Consider the following 5,973-nt stretch of genomic DNA (forward strand, 5'->3'; position numbering starts at 1 on the left):
TGTATTTAGTTTCAAAAAAAAAAAAAAAGTGTGGCATCTTATTTATACACTAGTCCTGGAAGGGTGTCTCTTACCTTTTTTCAGAGTAGTGGCCAGAGCATAGGCCAGATCAGCCACAAAGCAGGCATGGTGGTCTATTCTTCTATTCTTGTATTCTGTTCAATTTACTTTTCATCGTGTTCTTCCTGGTCTCCAGTTGCATTATCTACAACAGTAATACATCCAATGTTGCTGGCTGCTGACGAGAGATGAATATCTGTTTAGGAGGATCTCACTTTAGCTTCCTTGGGAAAAAAATCCCATTGTAGCTGAACATGTTGATGCACGCCTTTTAATCCCAACACTTGGGAGGCAGATAAAAGTGGATCTCTATGAAATTGAGGCCAGCCTGGTCTACATAGTGAGTTCCAGGGTAACCATGGGTGTACATGGTGTGTGACACTGTTTCAAAAGAAAAAAGAGAGAGAAAAAATAGAGAAAAAGAAATCCCATTGTAAACTACAAGAGGTCTAAAAGCTAGATTAATAATAAATTGTTGGACTGGGCAATGGTAGCACACACCTTTAATCCCAGCATTCAGGAGGCAGATATGGGAGGATCTCTGAGTTCCAGGCCAGCCTGGTCTATAGAGCAAATTCCAGGACAGCCAGGGCAGTTGCACAGAGAAACCCTGTCTCAAAAATAAGTTGCCAGACAATTCCAAGATGATGGCCTATAATCCCAGCACTTGGGAAGATCAGGAATTTGAGACTAACCTGGACTACATAAGATCCTGTCTTTAAAACAAACAACAAACCAAGACAAAAAAAAAAAAAACAAAAAGAATAAGTAATCCTAAGGGTAAAATAGATTGACTTTAATTCTTTATAGGTAAAGTATTAAAGGTTCAGAATTTAGAGGTGTTTGCTTGGAGTTAATGTATCCTTTTAGTCTACTAAAGAAAAAAGAGTTCTGTTTATGCCAAGAGATGGTCTGAATTGAAGTCCTCACCTATGCTAGGAAAGCCATACAGATAAGTTAAACTGGAAGGCTTGAGTTTATTTTCAGTTTTCAGGAAAACCGTCATGTACTTTGAAATATAATATAGCAAGCACACCTAAAACTGTGTGTGCGTCAATCCTAAAGGTACACACCTGTAATCCCAGTATTTGAGAGGCAGAGGAAAGAGGATCACTGTAAGAGGCCAGCTGGGTACCCAGCAAGACCTTTTCTCAAAAAATAAAAATCAGGGAAAATAAAAATAAATAAACCAGGAACTATTCAATGTTTTAAGGGTGCCATGATTCTGTATTTCTTGTGTTTATCCTCATATTTATCTTGGTTGCTTAAGATGTCTACTAAGTGTAGACTAACAATTTTGCCTTTTCTCTGATTGGTCTTTTAATACATGTGGATTAAAAGGATGATCTATACTTCAGCCTGTTCCATAGTGGCATGTTTTGGTGAAATGCTCATTTTCTACTCCAACCCACACCAACATTTCTGTCACTGATAACCTGTAAAAAAGGAAAAGTGCCATCATGGGATTTTCTTGTTTTGTAGAACTAAGGTTTGAACCCAGAGTCTTGTTAATGCTAGTCCCACCCTACCCTCACTAGGAAAGGTTACAGGCATTCCTTGTCAACTGGAGTCACTGAAGGGCATTTAGGCGATTACAAGTATGTGTTTCTGTTTGGTCCAGAATTTGTGTTAGAAGGTGGTATGCTGTGGTAAGCAAAATTAATATTGTCTCTAACCCAGAGACTGTTGGCAACAAATAACATTAGTAGTAGGATTTCAATCTGTCAGTGCAATACAAGATGCTATGAAGAAGGTTGGGGTCTAATTTAGGTTAAGAATTTGCTGAAGCCCTCTTAGAGCCAGGCCAGGTAGTACAAGCATATAATCCCAGATGTATAGGAGGTCAAGGCAGGAAGAGCAAAAGCTAAAGACCAGATTGGGCAGCCTTAGTGAGACCCTCTGTTAAAAAAAAAAAAAGTAAGAGGGGTTGGAGAGAGAGCTCAGAGGTTACGAGCATCTCTTGCAGAAGACCTGGTTCAGGTTCCCATCACCCATATAGTAGCCCATAGCCCACATGGTTGCAGCCATCCTGAACTCTAGTTCCAAGGGATCTGATGCCCTCTTCTGACCTCTGTGAGCACAGTGATGAAAAGATGGCCTAACCTTAAGCTTAAATGGTTTTAAAACAAGGAGATTCCCACTATACACCTATGAAACAGACAGTAGGGGACCTTGCCTCTCCCTGTGTTGGGTAGCTGTTTCCTTTAGAGTGGAACATCCCTTCTTGGAAGAAGGAAGGCGTTCTCATGATCCTCTCTGAGGTTATAAGCAGTAAACAATTACAAAGGGAGAGGAGTGGTATAGCTGTCTACAAGTTGTATATAGAATTCCAGGGGTGGTAGCTTTAAGTCCTCTCCTGGCCGGGTGTGGTGGAGCACACCATTAATCCCAACACTCAGGGGGCAAAGGCAGGCAGATCTCTTGAGTTTGAGGCCATCCTGGTCTACATGGTTCCAGGATAACCAGGGCTACACAGAGAAACCCTGTCTCAAACGAAAAAGAAAGGAAAGCCACACTGTACTGGGGTGTGGAGTTTTGGATGTGGCAGCTGCCCAAGTCACCCCAATAAAACCTGTTCATCAAGCTGGACTTGAATAATTTCTTCTGGGCTGGCATTGTTCTCTTTTTAGGGGTGAATAGAAATAGACTCAGGAAGGCACACCACACCCAGAAACACTGGGCCTTCATTAAACATTCTTAAAGCATGGTTAAAGTCATTATTAGCATGAATTAGTGTTAAAATCCTTAAGTTCTCATTTTAAGCACTCCCGATGTTCATTTTCCTGTCAATGAGACGTTGGTGTTAGGAAAATCTGACTTCCTTATTGACAGCTGTTGGACTCTCTTGCCACCCTAGCTACCTTCAGCAAAAGGATTGTCAGTCAAACAGCCAGCAAGACTGTCCTTATGCCAGCACTGTTGTTTTGAACACACTGCATGCTTTGAAGAAACCGCACACAACTACAGCTATTTCTTTGGCTCCTGAAGGTATAACACAATCCAGGACTGTTTCAACTGGACTCTGCTGTAATAAGCGTCACTAGGTAGTCCTACAGCCTTTCCACCTAGGTCAGAGTGGAGAGCACTTTCTCTGGTAGTAGCAGAGACCGCTGTTTTGGGTATAAAAGAATGTTATGACTGGCACAGATAAAAAATCTTTATTTGCACACACAGTTTTCTGTGATTGGTACAAACATCCCTTTGCTATATAAGCATTTAAGCAGCCTGTTAGCTCACTTGGTGAGTTGGCTGGGAGGCCCTCCCATGCTGCTTTTCTTAGTATTGCACAACAGATCCAAATGTTTCTCTTGAGTGGTCTTGGTACTTTCAGTATAGCTGCAGAAGCAATGGAGTGGTGTGCTGTATTGACAGCTGAAGAAGAGGCAGAGCTGAGCTTTCTGTGTCCAAAGGAAAAGTTGCAGAGCAGCTGGTTGCATTGATAGCTGCCAAGGAGGCAGAGCTTCAAAACCAGCCATTGACAGAGGTAGAAAGAGCAGCAGCAGCAAGAGAAGGACGGTTGCTGCCTCCTGAACAGTAGCAATGTGACAGAAGGCAGAACAAGAGGCAGTTGAGCAGCTCTAAAGAGTGGCCAGGGCCAGGAGCAAGAAGGACGGTGGAGTTGGGCATGGTGGTACAAGCCTGTAGTCCCAGCAGCACAGAAGGCTGAGGCAAGAAGATTGCCCTAAGTTCAAAACCAGTCTAAAATAAACTGGAGAGATGGCTCAGTGGTTAAGAGCTCTGGCTGTTCTTCCAGAGGACCCAAGTTTAATTCCTAGCACCCACATGGCAGCTCACAACTGTCTGTAACTCCAATTCCAGGGATCTGACATTTTTCTGGCCTCCCTGGGCATCTGGCATGCATGTGGTACAGACATACGTTCAGGCAAAACACCCGTCCACATCAGTTAAAAATAAATCCTTTTTCTTTTAAGTAGATATTTAAAAAAAAAAAAAAAAAAAAAAAAAAAAAAGAATAGAGTTGTCGAAAGGTTCCATTCTTCAAATGTTAGTTGAGCATCTTGCCTCATTCCTGTAGTGCCAGCACTTAGAAAGCTGATGCGGGGGTCGGGTGGGGGGGATAGCCACAAGTTTGAGGCCAGCCTGAGCTACATAGTGAGATTCTGTCTCAACAACCAAAAGGAAAAAAAAGGACAGATGTCGAGACGGAGCAGAGCTGAGATTAAAGAAGAATAGAAGGCAGTGAAGAGCCCAGAGAGGAGAAAATCTAGTTGCCATAGAGTTTTAGAGAGATGTCAAAGCTTTAGGGCCAAGGGTCTCCAACATTCCGGACCCAGGAGCTCTAACACTAGCTACTATTTAGTGCTGAGGAAGCCCATTCATAAGCTGTTACACCAGGGTAGCCTACACAAGATCCTGTAACACTGTTATGGTCTACACGAAGCATAACACAAGAGGGCGCCATATGCCTGCAGTTTACCTTCACCAGCTGCCACTGCTCTTTGCTGGCAAAGTTAGATTAAGAGACAAAAAAAAGGACTGAAGTACCTACCTAAGAATTCAACTTTGTAGCCAGTCCGGAAAGCAGTATGGTGTCACCAAGAAAAACACAGCCCATATACCTTACGGTGTTGAGTGAAAACAAAAAAGATGAATTCCTGAATGGTGAGTCCATTCATACAGAGTTCAGAATCAACACTGCATCAGTTACTTTTTCCATTGCTGTTAAAATACCTTATTTTTCATACTAAAGATACTTGCCATGCTTTCTCCATTTGTATAGACCCTGCCTAACTAGAAGGTAGGTAGAGAACTTTTCCAGGAATCCAAATGATCATAGGCCTCTAAGGAATCCATTCAGAAAATATTAGATAAAACCCTTATTCAGCTATAGCTTCTGAAGAGGCTGGAGTAGAGCAGGAAGAGCAAATCCAGTGTGGCCAGGTCGTGTAGGGCTGGGCTGGGGTTGACCACACGGGTTTGGATCATTATCACTTGAGCAAACTATGTGGACATCTTTGAATGTTTCCATATCTGTGGTACAGATCTGCTAAGCTGTTACCAGATGTTGTGATGGCAGGACTTAGGTTATATTAAATGTCTGAATGGCTGGCCCTTGATGCCTTCAGAAAATGGCATTGATGCCTCTCCTCGGGCTTCCATTCCCTTTCATGTGAGTTACAAAATGTAAGCTCTCGTTTCAAAAGCCTGTCTGAGTTGTGATAAGCATCTCTGACTATCTCTGGCTTTAAGATCACTACCAGTGGGCATCTGATTGTAGCTCTTCCTTTGTTCTAGAATGTAGGAGCATACTTTCCTGACTTAGCAACATAAATTGTTCTCTGCATTACCGAGTGAGATAGCTGTCTTTCCCAACCTGGTGACTGATAGTCAGCTAGTGCCTCCTTACAGAACACACCATTGCCAGGCTTCCCTGACAGAACCTGATCTCAGTTCTGGAGGCTATAGGTCCAAGGTCAACAAGTCTAGACTGGCTTCTCCTGAACCTGGTTTTGTAGATACCAGGGGGCATAATTTATCCCTAATCGGTGTCTGTCTCTCTCTCTCTCTCTCTCTCTCTCTCTCTCTCTCTCTCTCTCTCTCTCTCTCTCTCTCTCTCGCTGTGTATGTGTGTGTGTGTGTGTGTGTGTGTGTGTGTGTGTGTGTGTGTGTGTAGTGGGGTTGAACTTAGGTCCTTACACATACGAGGCAAGCACTCTCTATAAGCTACATCCCTAGCTGTTTATTTACTTATTTAAAGTTTGAAATATGGTCATACTGAATTTCCTAGGTTGTATTGCTCTTGTAAGGCCTTGAATTTGTGATCCTTCTGCATCAGCTTCCTGGGGAATCACAGGCATTTCCCACCAAATGGCACAAAGGCTCTTTAATAACCATGTCTGTGCCTTAAAAAGATTTCAGCAAAGCTTTATGTAGCTTGTGATGCATGATGCC

Source organism: Peromyscus eremicus, chromosome 5 (assembly GCF_949786415.1).
Source record: "Peromyscus eremicus chromosome 5, PerEre_H2_v1, whole genome shotgun sequence".
Taxonomy (NCBI): Eukaryota; Metazoa; Chordata; class Mammalia; order Rodentia; family Cricetidae; genus Peromyscus; species Peromyscus eremicus.